General features: G+C 45.7%; 1 protein-coding gene across 1 annotated transcript in view; it reads right to left on the bottom strand.

Annotated features, from left to right (window-relative positions):
- Window positions 1-3,546, bottom strand: part of AKT1 (AKT serine/threonine kinase 1) — a 77,636-nt gene extending 74,090 nt beyond the window's left edge. The window contains exon 1 of the mRNA XM_085061212.1: window positions 3,334-3,546. The gene's annotated coding sequence lies outside the window, so the exon portion shown is untranslated. The remainder of the gene's footprint in view (window positions 1-3,333) is intronic.
- Window positions 3,547-15,460: the final 11,914 nt, after the last annotated feature.

Below are 15,460 nucleotides of genomic sequence, written 5' to 3'. Positions count from 1 at the left end.
TAGGAATGGTTCCCAGTGAAGAGAGGGCATCTGAGGTAAGTATGACCTGGCTGCTCCAGTCTGTGTCTGCACAGGACTGAATACTGTCAAAAGCTAAACAACTTGGTCTTTCTCTTAGCCTTCTCTTTGCTTGTTTTTCAATACACAGTTCTGTAGTACATTTTTTAATACTAAAATAGTCCTCACGCAGCAGAAGTGCTGTAAATCATGAATGGCATGACATCAGCATTGCATCATGGCGACACTGGTTTTGCGCACATATTAATTCCTTAAAGGCTGTTAACTTCTTCATAAATAACGAGATAACTCACTTCCCTAGGCACTGCAACAGTGCAACCTGCTTTAAGGAGTCAGTCAAACCAACCATCCAACAGAAGGTGGAGCAGAACCGTCTCTTCCGTATTTGGGAGAGTTGCGTTAGAGCTCCTTCTCTCGTTCTCTTCTATATATTATGCTCACCTTTTTTCTCTAAGGAATCAGAAATATTAATGCATCCTTCCTGTTCTCTTTCCCATATGGTTTTATATTCATTTCCACTCACACCCTGAAGCACGTCAGGAAGAAAATGAATTCTTCCATAATGCTGAAGCTGAAACTTAAGTGTATGGGACAAAGAACCACCTATGGTAATCACCTCATTTTCATGAGAGAGAGTAAGCAAGGGACTAAAGGGAGAATGTGACCCACCAGCCTCAGTCCTGGCACGTCAGACTGTGTCCAGGCTGCACGAGTTAGCCCAGATCAGAAAGCAGATTACAACAAAGCATTCCCCTGGGCTAACACTTTGCCCTGTCACACCACCACTTACCAATGCCCACTGCCCTGGTGTGGCACGTTCCTGATTCTCCCAGGACACCCTGAGCCCAAATGTGCTGCACATCCTCACGTGTTCTCACAATGCACAGCAGCAGGACCATGCAAAACATCATCCATCTGCCCAAGTTTGCCTACTGTGGCCACATGACACTGCCATGGGAGCAGGTGAGGCACACAGGAACTGGACAGGGCCAGGGTGGCGCATCCAGGCCCGTTACATGGGATGCCATGAGCAACCTACGCTCTCTTCCCAGTGCAAGCTCCCAGCTGACAGCCAACTGCACCTAAACAGCACAGACACAACAAAGTTGGGCTCCAGCCAGCATTTCAAGTGGAGCGTACAGATAGATGTTCCCACCAGGCTTTGACCAGCAAAGTACATCTCCTGTGTTACGCAAATCCTACCCTGGGTGTTTCACGGGAGCAGCAGCGATTCCAATGTGCTCAAGGCCCTCTGAGCCTGCAGCAGCTTCGCACCATGACCCAGTTACCAAATCTGGGCAGACAGCTTTCAAGGAAGCTTACAAGGACCAGGTTGTTCCACCATCTTAGCTTCCCTTACAAAAAGGCATTGTGGGCCACGACTTAGGTGTGGTCACCAGTATTTGCTACTATGTGCTGAATGACACCACATCTAAACTGGAATTTCATGGCAGCAAGTGAAGCTGATCACAAGGTTCAGAAAGGCTTCTCAGATACTAACTTACGGAGAAAGTGGTAGCTGGAAAAAAAAATCTCTACAGCCACATCCACTTTTTTTTTTTTTAATCTGTTAGCCTAATCTAGGTTTACAAAACCGTAATTTGAAATATTTGTGCTCTTATGCCTTTGTTGATCAATAGACAGGAGGTTAACGCTGTTCAGGTGAGAGGCCAGAGTTACAACATCCAACTGTCCATGCTGCAAACACAACAGTTTGATAGGGCAAACTAAGCAACCTATTTCAAAACTGAGTGATGGCAGAAAAGCAACTTCTTCATGCCCCCCTCTGCAGCCCAGACAAAATCCTCTTTATGTTCCCAAACAAGAACAAGTCTTTTTACAGTTTATGCTCATATAATTTAAGAACTGCACTGCTCAGAACTTCTGTACCAACCTGAGATGTATTTAATAAAATTCCATTTTCAAGTATTTGTAATAGAAGTTTTGTTCTGTCCCCAAAAAAATCAAGTCAGTTGTGAAACTATTTAATTGTAATGCAATCACTTACAGGACATTTTTATAAGACTATAAGTGAATGCTGGAGCTAAAAGTGACTTGTGGACAATGGATCAATTCTTAAATTTGATTTACCACTGTTGCACATCAAAAACAGTTCTATAAACACCACACAAAACACAAACCCTCCTGTTTAAAAAAATCAAAGGTAGTTCCACAGTGTCTTTCAATCTGCTAACTCAGACAAATGTGGTGGCTGTCACCATGAAATTAACTACATAAGAGTAATTACTAGTCATGCAGTATGTCAAATTTATTTACCTGCAAACAAATATACTTCAGCATTAAGTGTTAGTAACTCCCTTTTATAACTGTATTTTGAAATGTACATACCTCCTGTGGTATAAATGAAACAAACAAGCGCAAATCATGGATTTGCTTCTTACTTGACAGAGGTGGCAGGAAAACAAAGCAAAACAGTTAAATATTTCCCCCAGGGGTGGCCGGGGGATGGGACACACACACACACCACCGATAAGGTGCAAGCTGTATCTGCATCAGTAGCATTCTGTCAGTAAAACATATTAAAAGCACCAGAACGCTTGATTATGTGTTTTACAAAGAAACAGATACAAGTCCTACAAGTCTCTAAGAACATTTCGGCAACTGCAGAATTCCACCTGGGGGGGGCAGGGGGAGGCATCTGCAGACAGCTCCCTACACCTCTGCAAAACACGACTGCAAAAAAAAAAAAAAAAAATCAAGTCCACAAGCGCTGCACAGCCACCTACACACGCCAAATGCCCACGGAGAGAATCACACCCCCGTCGGCACTCAGTGGTCCGCAAAGCGGAGCTGGGCTGAACAACGCGGCCGCAGAAGACAAGGGGAGAAAATGAGGGCGGGGGAGGTGGGAAAATGGGGGGCCCTCGGCTACTTTGCTCGCCGCTGTTTCAGAAATATTACAAGCCACCCCCCAGCCGCCCCCACGGCCGTTTTCCCGGGGGATGCTGGCGCAGGGGCCGGGCAGGCCCGAGGGGAGCCCCCCGCCCCGCCGCCCTCTCACCCACCGCATCCCCGGGGAGCCAACAGCTTCCTGTCCGCCCCGGGCCCGCCGGCAGCGGCACCGACCGGCAGCGGGACCGCCTGCAGCCCGGCCCTCCTTTCCCCCAACCCACCCGGCCGTGCCCGGGGGGCGGCGAGGCAGCCCCCGCCCGGGGAAGGCGAAGGGAGAGCGGCCGCCCCTTTCCCGTCGCTGCCCTTCCCTCCCGGCCCCGCACAATGCGGCCGCGCCGAGCAGGCCCCGGCCCCGGCGCTTCCTTCCCCCAGCCCTTCCCAGCCGGGGAGCGGGTCACTTACATGGCTGGAGCCGGGGAGGAGGCGGCGGCGGCAGGGGAAGGGAGCCGGGGAGGGAGGCAGGGGAAGGGGAGGGAAGGGGGGAGCGAGCCAGCGAGCGAGCGGGGGAAGGGGGCGGCCGGCGAGGCGGGCGGGCTCTGCGGCGGGCGCCGAGCGAAGGCCTCACTGGGCTCCCGGCAGCCGCCGCCTCCTCCTCACCATCCCCGGGCGGCGGGGCGGCTCCTCCTCCCCCTCGTAGGCGCTCGGCCCGTGGGGTTCGCACGCCCGCTCCGGCTGCCGGCTCGCCTTCCCCGCCGCTCCGCCCTGCGAGGCCGCCCCTCGCCTCGCTCTGCCGCCGCCTCCCCCCGCACTCCCGGGCCGCGCTCCCGCCGCCCGGGCCGAGCTCGTCCCGCACGCCTCTCCGCGGCGTTCGCTCACACCCTCCGCTGAGCGACCGCCGGATCCCGCCGCCGCTTCCCGCCCGCGCCGAGAGGCCGCCCCTCTCCGCGCCGCGCCGCTCCCCGGACGGGGTTCGTGGCCTCGCCGCCCTCCGAGCTCCCACAGCGCGGCAGAGCAGCACCCGCCAGCCCGGCCCCCTCCGCCGGCCCAGCCCCAGGCCCCGGGGGCGGCGTTTCCTGGCCCGGGCGGCCTGCTGTTCCCCCTTCCCCTGGCACCGTCCCGGCCCTGCAGCGGGGCGCTGGGACGCCGTGCCCCGTGAGCGGTGTGGCCTCTCCTGACTGGGCCTGTGAACCGGCTGCCTGGAGCACGGACAATTTCACAGAACCACAGGATCAATTAGGTTGGCAGAGACGGGTCATCGGGTCCAACCTATTACCTATAACACCACCATGTCCACCAAACCATGGCACTGAGTGCGACATCCAGTCTTTCCTTAAACACCTCCAAGGACAGTGACTCCACCACCTCCCTGAGCAGCCATTCCAATATCAAATCACCCTTTCCGTGAATAATTTCTTGCCGAACCTTTCCTGGTGCACCATAAGACTATGTTCTTTCATCCTGTCCCTGCCTGGGAAAAGAGATCAAGCCTCACCGGGCTACACCCTTCTGTCAGGGAGTTCTAGAGAGTGGTAAGGTCCCCCTTGAGCCTCCTCCAGGCTAGATACCCTCAGTTCCCTCCACCACTTCTCATAAGATTTGTGCTCCAGATCCTTCACCAGATTAGTTGTCCTTCTCTGGACAAAGGACAGCCCCAAAAAACAGGGACCCAACCCCACCATAGGCAAGAGGCCCAGGCAGCCCTAGCATTCTAGGAAAGGCCAGAATCCTTTAAACATCTTGGGGTGCTTCCAGCAAGCTCCCCCAAAAGCACGGGATGCCAGTCTTGCTTCCCTGCACTCAGAGCTTTCCCTTACTCCCATAAAATGCCAGATGATTAAATAAGGAGGTATCACGGCACCTTGGAGGATACTACAATATCCCTTTCCACAGCAGACAAGTTGCATTAAGGAATTGCCCATGTGGGGCTGGGGTAGTGATTCGGCATGCTGCACTCGAGGCCGTCCTGTTCTCACAGCAGGAATCACTCAAAACATCACAAATTGCTTCAACTATTGCTTACAGCAGGGCAATATTTTTGGTAAGCTTTTTGAGAGCCGTTCTGCTCTAAAAAACAATGTTGTGGAAACACCTATGACAGATTAACGTTTCTCCGCCCTTCCACTATTGAAATTTGTCTTCTTTGGTCATTAAGGGATTTTGCTTATTCTCAAATTGACAGTGCCATAAACGTTAACTGGGCTGTAAGAACTGATTGGATTTCTTCAGAAACATACGATCACTGATGATCACATTTTTGCAATCGGAAGCTGGCTGGAATTTAGGAAACAGCACATCTTCCCACAGCTTTGCACTGTTGGCAACATAAAAGTGCATAAAACGCATTTGCAGCAGTAAAACTGGGGAATACAGCTCTGTCTTTACAAACCTATTGGATATAATAAAAGGCTTTTTTACCACATCATTTGGATGATGTTAAACGTTTACTGAAATTCACTTTCTTCTTCCGTTTTGATCAGCTAGGTGTGACTGATCATATCTGTCATCAGGGCTCCTGAGAGTCAAATGGATTACTGGATTTTGGGTACACTGGTGTGCTAGAGGAGCCAGCTATGAGACAGAGGAGAAAATGCTTCATTCTTCTTCATGAAGGGTGAAGAAAGACTAATGCCTTCTTTCCCACCAACATACAGAGCAGTTCCTCCTGGCAGAGCAGCTACACCAGCGTGGGATTTTCTGTGCGTCACCTTTAGGTTTACTGGGGCATATTTCAGCACAGTTTTTAAAATGTACCAGTCAGGCAACTTAGCAGAGTAAGCAGGCCCCATGGTACTGGCCCAGTTACTCAGGGCATAATAGAATGACTGTGGGAACTCTCTAAGATGTAAAGGTAATGGAAAGGAAAAAATTGGGTTTGTGATCATGTTTTGACCTACCATGCATTACTTAGAAAATACTTAGTGTGTATTAAAATGTATGTATTCCTTAAAGATGTATTTAAAATTAAATTCATTATCAGTGTGCAAAACTTGCAGGCAACTCAGAAGACATGTGTTTTACTTAACAAAAACAAGGAGAAAATTAATTTATAAACTGATTTTGAGCCTTCAGACTGTAGTTACATCCAGAAGTAAAGAGTTAATGTAAGTAGAGGAGTTCATTGGCTGTGAGACCCTTCTGTCCAGGCCAGGGGATCTCTGGTAATAGATCTGATTTCAGGAGAGCTTTCTTGCCTTCCTGACAAACCTGGTCCTGATTGATAAGCTCCCAGGCTGCATGGTGAGCAAGGTCATAAGGACTTCCCCCTGCAAATGAAGCAGCAATTTAAAAAATAAGATCATAGAGTAAACAGTTTTCTGTCCTGAAGAGAAGAAAATAAACGTCCGTTGTTTGCTAGAAAGGAAGTACAATTAAAAAAACCCTCCAAATTTCAACATGAACATATTGTTTAGATTTGCCGACTGTTGATTTACCATGATGAAAGACAGGCCCAAACTAGAAAGTTTGGATCCTGATCTGGATCTGACATTCCCCAAATCTGAGGGGGAAGTGTGATTCAGAGTCTGGAGTAAGGTCTTATCTCTCAAACACAGCAAAGTACTGTGGATAAAAATACCCAGGTAAAGTAGGAAGTGCCTGGTCTGCAACAACAAGAGTGACTTTGTATCAACAATGAACAAAAGCAGCTTTTTTTTTTTCTTTGAGAACAATGAAATCACTCAAGAATTGTTATAAATACAAACAATGTGGGTTTTATCACTCAGCTATCATCAGTGGGATTATAGTCTATAAACCCTAATTTTCAGGGAAGTCCCTAGATTTCCCTGAGTGCTTCCTCAGATTTCACATCTGTTAACTCTAGTTTATTAAGTGCTTCAGGATAAGGTGCATCAACTGTGCCTTGGTATTACATTACCTGAAAATACTCAATGTGGGAGTTAGTGGCAAAGAATGGATGATTTCCAGACAGTGTATTGATACCATGCCAGAAGAGCAGGCACTCCTGTTCCCTTCTGTTTTTAACACCTATGTAGGTAACAATTAATTCAGTGTCACTTCAGAAAGTTATTTTAAAATGTTTAAATTATGAAGCTTTGGATAAAATGATCCAGTCAGGCATAAGAAGAAAGACTGGCATGGTAAGATGAAGTGGAATTACTGGCCAACCCTCAGTAGAACAAACTCTGTAACTGTTCCATGATTTCAAGTAATGACAGCACCTCTGTGGGCCAACAGTGAATTTGTTCCTCTCCTTTTAAAAGGTGGCCTTACTCGGACATACTTAGAGGAAGAAATTATATGACATCTTATTAGAATTACAGAGCTGGTATCTCAGTCTAGGCATTAATAGCTTTTAAACAAACAACTCAGCTTTGGTCTCAGAGAAAAATCTAGCTCAATAAAAATAGAAATTAGAAGTGCTTTTCACAGCGCCAAATATAATAAACGTACTTGTGCTTCTAAAACTGAACTAATCCAATGTTTGAAGGTGTATTTCTCAATACCAAAACAATCGCAGGCTCTCTGGAAAAAAATAATAAATATAGTCATGCTGAAACATTGTGGATTTGCTTTTTAGAAATTCATCTTGAGACCAAATAGATGTATGAGTTCATTTGTACTTCTCTGATGAATGTCCTACAAGACTCAGAGTCAGCTGAACCGGTAACGTGAAGAGCAGCACTGAATGAGGCCTGCTTGCTGCTCTTCCTGATGGCTTGCTGGAACTCCTGGAAGAGGCTGGACAGGAGACGTAGCTTTGGTTTCCCGCTTCTGTTCCTGGCTGGACAGCCCTGGGATGGCAGGGTGTCAATGCTGTTAACTCCAAAGTGAGAGCAGTACAGTCCTCTTCACCAGGAATAATGATGGCCATGCCAAGGGGCAAACATGCTATGGGGAGTTTGGTATATAAACAGGAACTGAATTGGTTTGCATAGAAAATGCATTAAATAAAGCATACAAAAATAGCAAATACATCAGTTCTGTGCCATACCCCACTGCGGTCGCTTTTGTTGTTGCAATAATAACCACGAGTCCCCAGTCTGGGCTAGGCACCGTTAGGCATTGTAGAGGCACATCAGAAAACAGGGGCTTTGATCTGAAGGGACTGCTTCAAACTACTGCTTTTCCCCCTTCCTTGTAAAGTAACACATCATGAGTTCTTAGATCAGGAAAGATACCCAAAAAAGCTAAAATTCTGATGATCTGTATGAGGGAACATCACGATCTTAACTATAGTCAGATAGGCAAATCCTCTGAGACTGAAATACTGACATTATAGACATATTAAAAGAAAAGTAAAAACTTTCAGGTTCCTGTTGCATTCCCAGCCCTCACATACCCAATGATGATTATGTTCTTCACCTAAAATTACAGAGCTAAGCATGGTGTGGGCATATTAACTTGGGTGCTGTTTTGGTGGTTGATGGCCCCTGCAGATCCCCACATGCAGATCTCTGTGGAAAGAGCAGCTGCCACGCTGCTGGATGAGGGCACAGGCACAGCAGAGGGTTCTTGGAGCACTGGTTCTGGCCACATGCATCTCCAGGTGACAGCCAGCACAGAGCAGCTCAGGCTTCCTCATGACATTTGCAGTTTCCTAAAGATCAAGAGCTGCAATCAAGTTTTTAAGGTTTTAAGTATTACCGTGACAGGGGCTTCCCACATCCTTTAAAGTGTATATACATATGACATTTACCCAGCGGACAAGCAAGTGTTTTTATTATTTGCATAATAATGCTAGCAGAGAGGTGATTGCTATTTATTTCTTCAGTGTGTTTTCAATGGCATCTGCATGCATGCAGCAATCTGCTATGCTTTGAATCACCTGCCCAAAGTTTGGAAACTTAAGGGCAGAAGACACCATTTCAGCATCATTCTGGTCTGACACTGGCTATTGCAGCCACAAAATTGTGGTTACTGATGTCTTCATTTATATTCAGATTCTGTTTTATTTATAATACAAGAAGCAGTCCTGTGAAAGGAGAGTTGCAGTAATAATTTGTATTTTATATTTTTTTTTCTATTTGAGCATCTCTCTCCTGTGTTTCTTTGATGTCTGAACTTATGCTACCACTTGCCCTCAGTGAAATCACTGAGTTCTCCTTTTCTGAGTGATATCTTATTGTCACAAAACTTTTGAGTGCTTTTTCAAGCCTTTGGCTATTTCTATACTGGTTTTATTAGCTGTGCCTACAGATAGGCTTGTGGCCACTCTGCTCTGTGGCCAGAGTGAATTCTGTCCATCCTGCTTTTGGGGGCTGGGCTCCTCTCCAAGCCCAAACCCTCTTCCTCTGCCCTCAGCCTGAAGTTCCCTGAGAGCAACCAGCTGCAATGTGCTCAGTCTATGTGAGCAGTCGTGGCCCTCTGGAGTGGTTTTCTGAAGTGATTCTGTGGATGTTGAGGAGACTCTCTCCGCAGCAAAGGTGTTCCAGTGAAGTGGGGGTGCTTCAGGCTAGCTTTAATGGAGTCCCATGGACTATAAACCCAGTGACAGCCAGAGTTCATGTGAACTGCTCTGGACGATCACACTGCTCTAGGTTCACTGGAAGGGAGCTCAGTTGATGCACTCCCAGATGGGTCTGTGATACAAAGCAAACTGCAGTAAATCGGTGTGATCTGGAGATCTGCCTCAACAACACAGTCCTGATTCAAGCATCCTAGAAGAGAGTAAAGCATTGAAAATGTTGCTGCCACCATGAGCTGGTTGTTTCCCGAAGTTAAGAAGATATTAGGGAGAAGTTTAAGAAGATATTAGGAATAAGAATCAGACACATGTGCTGCAAAATTCAGGCTCAAAACCCCTGCACATGTTCTGATGTAACAAGTACCTATTAGGTTGCCCACCCCACCCCTCAGCATGCTTGGCACATAGCATCAGTTTTCTTGGACCTCAAGTCACCAAACGTCTGCTGAGCTTCCCATCCCATCCTTGAACAGAATGGGTCATGCAATAGCTGGATCCAAGAGGAGCCTGTGTAAGTCAGGACAGGACTATCCCTCCATGGCTGTGTGGGACAGGACCCACCTCTCAGCCTGTCTGTGTCCAGTGCTGAGCACCATCGCTGCAGGAGCTTCTTGCTGCTCATCTAACATACTAACTTTAAAAATAATAAAGGCAGCCATGAAAGAAATCAATCTGGTGACTGGCCTTGCGGTCTTCACTGCCCTCAGCCTTGTCATCTGCATTCAGCTGGAGGAGCGACTGCTCCTCAGCCATTTATTCTTTGCCAGCCCAGGGAATCAAGCCCACTGTGTTCCTCTGCCGCATCCAGCCTGGCTCTCACACAGCGTTCCCGCTGCAGCCCCGGAGCCTGCCAGGACAGGCTGGCAGGTGTAAGGAATGATGTCACCGAATGGGCAGGGCTTCTTTGCCACCGATAACATCTCAGCAGATGTCCTCCAAACGTGCTCACGGTTCTCCCATTATAGCATCTTTATTTTCCATCTACCTTTCAGAGTCCCGGCTTTGAAGCTAGCAAAGACGTTACTCTTTGCTAAAGACTGTGTTAAAAACTGGAGAGAGCTTTGCCAAAGTTGTCTTAAGTGTTTTTGATTTATTCTTGGGCAGAAAAACTTTGCATTTCAGTAAAACACCACTACTGAGATACTTCAAAGCATACAGGTACCAGACTATCACTGAAGAAGTTTATGATTTTCGCTTGTTCATTTACCCTCTTCCAAAATAAAACAAGAGATCAAAGAAGTTGCTACCCATTACCTATAATGGTATATTCCCCATAAATCCTGCAGGTTTTACTCCCACCTACTGTGCATCATCCCTATTTAGAAAATCAGATCTACCCCAGGGTATCCTTCTGGACGTGTAGAGTTCCACTGAAATCAGCAGGGATCTGTTTAAGGACATGCCTGCAGAGAGTATCTGTTATTCTATATTTACACAGTACCCAGCATAATAGGACATGAAACCTGATTAAAGCCTCCAAACACTACTGCCATGGAAATCAGTCTTGTTATTGACTGATGACTCAACATGTCTGGATTTAGATGGAAGAGGGCTACTTTCAATTCCCAATTCTTTTATAGACTCTCTGCATAACCTAGCCAAGTCATTGACTCTCCATACCTCAGACACTCCTGTATTTAATGCAGAGAAAGTCAATCATTGATTAATTCCCTTCTCCCAGCCCATTCTGCAGTTTTTGATTATAAGTTCCTTGGGGCAGGCATTGCCTCTTGTGGAGTGCCAGGACAGCACACAGCACCAGGGAGCTCTGGCAAGCCTATAAATGATAAAATAACAATCATGTGCAGTAGCACAGAAGCAGCTGTGATTGTCCTAATATTTGTCCTCATAGAGTCATTTTTAAATTGAAAGCACACCTGGGATAATTCAGTTCCAGAAGAGGCTCAACCTGATCCTGGGATGATGACAGCCTCTGAGTAACCTGAGCAACAATATTACCTTTAACAAAATAAGAAAAGGTAAAATGAAGAGAGTAATAGAATTTTGTGGTTTTTTTGCAAAATGTAAAGCAATACGGGATGGATTCAAACCTTAAATAAAATACCAGCAGCCACACAGCTTTCCCTCTTCATGAGAACAGATGTGGAAAGCCATTATTATAATTTGCAAATAATGTTACCCCCTTATGTGTGTCATTGGAGCTTTTTTATGACATGGATTCAGCCAGAGAGTTTCTTACATAACACTGTTATTCTGTTTTCACTTTGGATGTAGTTATCAGGTGATGGTTTCCCATGTAAAGGTTCTATTAATAAATAGCTATCAGTTACACAGCTATTTAGCTCTCAAAAATCAGTGTCCTGAAATTGTGAAGGTATTTCCTAGGCTGCAATATTTGCCAAAATTTAAGCTCAGGAGCAAGCACAGATCCCTGCAGGTATGCCACATACCTTGCACAGACGACCATTATTAATACAAATCACTTCAATTAAAATTGACACGTGAGCTAATTAATAGGATGTTGATTGATAAACAAGACCTTGCTCATTTTATCCAGGCATTTGTTAATTACCTGCTCGATGTTGCAGCTGACCAGCGAGGACACACTCCTGCTCTAAGCAATGTTGCAGGGTTTGTGTATATTCCAGTTTACCAGGGATTGGCTATACCTAGCAAATAGCAGTATATTTTTAGCCATGCAATATGAAGTTTTGTGTCTACCAGCATCACAGATGGGATACAGTATGCATCAGTTCATGCACAATAAGGTAAATAATACCTGCCATGTAATGCTACAGTAATTTTTCACATTCTTTGCCGACTGTATGTATATTTTTTGTCTTCTCTCCTCTATTTCCCCCCCATTTCTGAGTGCACTGGCAGCCTCCACAGCGCTCTGTAGCAGTGAGCACACTGCGACACTGTTGCAGGGGTTCCCTACAGCAGAGCCTTCCCAGTGCCATTGATCAAGCCACAAGCACTAGTTAAGTAATGCAAGGTTGCTCTAATTCCCTGACTCATCTCCTGCTCCCCCTGGAAATCCTAAATGTGGTGCTGGAAAACCAAACTGCAGTCCTCTGCAGCAGGATGAAGTAACTTTGATTGCTGAGTCACCACGTTGACCCACACAGCTCAAATGTATAGTTAGCAATAGTCAAAAATGCTCGTTGTAATCTTACCACAGTCGAGGTACTAACTGCATATTCCCTGGAAATGCATTCAGCCTGGCTTTCAGCTCGGAGCTCAGATTCCCCAAATCACTATTTGTGTAGTGTTTACAAAAACACATTTCATTTTAAGTAGCCTTGAATTATTATATTCCTGGGGTCCTTTTTTTTATGCATATGTCATCTTAGGGCTAATCAGCATTCTGCTCTTGCATTTGCAACTGCTGAGAAAGTCAGATCTTAAAAAGCCATAACTCCTTGACAATTTCTGCCCGTTGATAGCTTGTACAAGCTGTTTGGGTGTAGTAAGTAATGTGGAGGAAAATTGAAGATCAAATTATTTGCAGGTATGAATTAAATCTATTGCTTTGTAGCTGCCGACACATCTCCTTGCTGTGCGTGGTGAAATTCTCCTCATTATGTACTGCACGCTTTTACAAACACTGCTGTCCTCCTGAGCATGATATATGTTTCATAGATAGAAATCTGTGTTTTGCCACGGTGGCATCATTGTGGAACACTTCTGATAATGTTAACTGTGAGTCCCACTGTTTTAGCTGCAAACCTTTTTTTCTGATCCACAACGTGACGTGGAATGTATTTGACGTGAGTCTGACTGCAGAGACAAATGGAAGAGTAGGAACACTCGTGTGCTACAGTTTGTTTCTAAAATTGATCCTGACCAGTCAGCATGAAATGCATCATGTCAAAGCAATTGCTGTGATGCTCTTTCGTTAGGAGAAATGATTCCTCTTGGACACAGGGCAAGCAGGAGTTGAGGGGGATGCCTTTGCTGCCCCTTCAAACTGGCTGATACAGAAAAGTCTGTTTGCAATTCAAAGGAAATTATGAAAACAGATTAGTGTAAATAAAGATGAAGGAAGAGGGGGCTCACATCACAGAGAAGACACAAGTGAAAAGGCATGTGACCAGTTTAAAATACGAATGAGCTTCTGTTGAAAGAGCTCTCTTCAGTGACCTTCTTTCTTGCCATGTGACCAAATTCTTCAGTCAGGCACTGTAATGGAATGCTAACATTGTCCTTATTTTCATTTCAGATCTGGCCACATTACTTGGTGTATTCATTTATTGCCCAAATAATCTCACTTTCTGCTGAAGTCAAAGAGAGTTTTTCTTAAAATCCCTTTCCTGGGTCTGCTCTGGGCTTCAGTGGTGGTGCCTGCAAACTTTCAGAATCCCAAGGACCTGGGGACACCAGCTCCATGCCATCTCAGGCCCATCTGGGAAGGGTGCAAGTCATTTTAAAACCAGCAAATGGCTATGGAAGGAAGATGAACTCTGTGCAAGGTCCTAGGCTGAAGGGCAAACTTCTCTGAAAACAGCCAGCCCCAGCATGAGCAGAGGGTCCCTCTCTTTGGAGTTTATATTTAACCAAGACAAATGTCATAAAAACAGGCATAAAGAGGTAGCAAAGTGGGTACCTGCATCTGTGCAGCTCCTTTAGTTTATCAAAATCCCTGCTGAATCACAGACCCAGACCTGGAGGCAGCATTCGCTTGGTTGCACCCGGTGCCAAATGCAGCAATATGGTAACTCCTTCTTCTGCACTCCCCCCCCACTTAGACTTCCAAGGATCACAGAAGTATTTCTGACGTGCTCCAACATTGAACAAAGCAATCTCTGATCTTAAGGGGAAAAAAAAAGGAAAAAAAAAAAAGGAAAGGTTCAGTTTAATACAAGCAACTGGCAGAAATTCAAATTGCATCTTATTTTAGCCAAAGCTGTTCACCAATCCTGAGGAGAGATGTGAATTTTCAGCTCCAGTCAGATGCCTAATTATTCCTTTCTCCTTATCTTGCTTTTAAGATCTTGCCAAGGCTGCGCCCATCCCTGTATCTCCAGGCATTTGAATACCACTCAAGAAACATCTGAACTCTGTGACGTTCAGCCTGTTTTTGAGTCACTGTGTAACCTCTCAGGAACCCCTGCAGATGACAGTGTCTGACAAAGAGCACCTTGTGCTGGAATGATGCTGCCTCTTACCTGTAGAGGTACCACTCTGTCCACAAAGGATGCCTGGCACTGTCAGCCTGCTCTCACCAGACAGGAGCACACCCTTTTCTAAAGGGTATTTAAGCAGAGCTCCTGTGTGACAGATAATAGCATCCATTTTGCTCTTGGCAGGACCCAAGATTGAATCCACTGTCTGTTATTGACTACACAGTGGGGGCTTCCTCAAATTGCTGAGTCTAAATGAAAGTGAACGGTGAAGAGGGTAAAACATGCAAGTTGTGCAGCACAAAATTAAATTTTTCAAAAATTCCGGTTTTGTTTTCCTTCCCGCCCAACTTTCTCATCTTCCATTCCCTCCCCACCCATGTTTTCTGCAAAGGTCCCTTTCAGAGACACACTACACTCTTGTTTTCTTCAGAGCTTGACTTCAGTCTCACCAAAGTCTGTTTCAGTCCTGAAGAAGGATGTGAGATGATCACATCTGAGCCCAATAGGAAGAACACTTTGGCTTCTGGCAGGGCATCAATTATAAAGTCAGAACAGATTTTTTTTTTATGTGTCACTTACAATTAGAGGAGCAACTTGAGTGATTGATAACTCTTGTGCAAGCTTTCCACAGGGGCCAGGTTCACCCAGGTACGGGTTAGCTCCATTAGGAGAGACTGATGGCATTTTATATTGCCTGGGAGATCTGCTGTACAAGCCACAGGACTAGTTTCTTAAGATACCATGTAAGAGGATGCTATGGTTTCCTGTATCATCTCCCACTTTTAGATCTGCTTACACTGTATCAGTTATAAAAGTGATTATTGTTTATTACCTTTGGCTTCAAAAATGCCCACTTGCCACTTTAGAGTACAGGACATGCTGAGAAAGAAATTCATTTCAGTTCCTTCTTGTTTATTAGTGGCTTTGTGCTTGGGCTTCAGGTTTGGGCAAGGAAATGTTAAATGGAATTCAGATTGCCTAATGCACAACTAAAATCTCTTTTTTAACCTTACAGACCTTTCTAAAACACATCAGTTTGTGTGATCCCTGGAGAGCATGTGACACCAAAGCCCCG

This window comes from Lichenostomus cassidix, chromosome 5 (assembly GCF_008360975.1).
Source record: "Lichenostomus cassidix isolate B80296 chromosome 5, HeHo_3.0, whole genome shotgun sequence".
NCBI lineage: Eukaryota > Metazoa > Chordata > Aves > Passeriformes > Meliphagidae > Lichenostomus > Lichenostomus cassidix.
This window is presented reverse-complemented; position numbering and strand designations above follow the sequence as displayed.